This window comes from Nanorana parkeri, unplaced genomic scaffold (assembly GCF_000935625.1).
Source record: "Nanorana parkeri isolate BGI_ZX_2015 unplaced genomic scaffold, ASM93562v1 scaffold2191, whole genome shotgun sequence".
In the NCBI taxonomy this organism is placed as follows: domain Eukaryota; kingdom Metazoa; phylum Chordata; class Amphibia; order Anura; family Dicroglossidae; genus Nanorana; species Nanorana parkeri.
In genome coordinates this window covers 8,285-8,868 of record NW_017308459.1, presented here as the reverse complement: position 1 = coordinate 8,868, position 584 = coordinate 8,285, and the positions used below count along the sequence as shown (strand labels likewise).

Sequence of the window (584 nt, the reverse complement as noted above, 5' to 3'; positions counted from 1 at the left end):
TCACTCACCTTTGCACTGAGCATAATACATGATAATAAATGATCTGCAGAAAGCCAGTGTCACATTATAATATATTTTTCTATCGCTGGGAGGAGACTGAGAGAAGCTGGAATTCAGCCAGATCTGAAGAATGTCAGAAAAGTCTGTAACAAGGATCTATAAATACTGCCACTGAGTGTAAAAGTAAACCAGTCACTGCAGAGACACCGAAGGGAGAACAACCAGATCAACACAGAAAGCGCACAACAGTGAGTAGAGGAGACCAGTTTATTTGGCTTTATACTCTTTTTATATTAAGGTAAATCTGTGAGGACAGTAATATGGTAGCTGCCCTTGTTGTGTTTCTTTTTAAAAGGTTGTTATCCTCATCCTGGTGTAGTAAATCCCGGATCTGCAACAAGAATCCAGTACAGAAGGTCTCACTTTTCAGAACTCACTGTATACATGCTTGTGTTTTCATTAACTCACTAAGTCCTTGGTGCCTAACACATGCCACACCGACTCCCTGTTTGTGGCATACCACTTCCTGGGCTGAGCCTGCCACTTTTCGGGCACTTTGCAGAGTGGAAGCAGGCTGCCACTGA

General features: G+C 42.6%; 1 protein-coding gene across 1 annotated transcript in view; it reads left to right on the top strand.

The window, feature by feature from the left end:
• Positions 1 to 224: 224 nt before the first annotated feature.
• LOC108800992 (cytochrome P450 2C50-like) overlaps positions 225 to 584 on the top strand; it is a gene marked incomplete at its 3' end in the record, with an annotated part of 8,445 nt that continues 8,085 nt past the window's right edge. Inside the window, exon 1 of the mRNA XM_018572971.1 lies at positions 225 to 248. The remainder of the gene's footprint in view (positions 249 to 584) is intronic.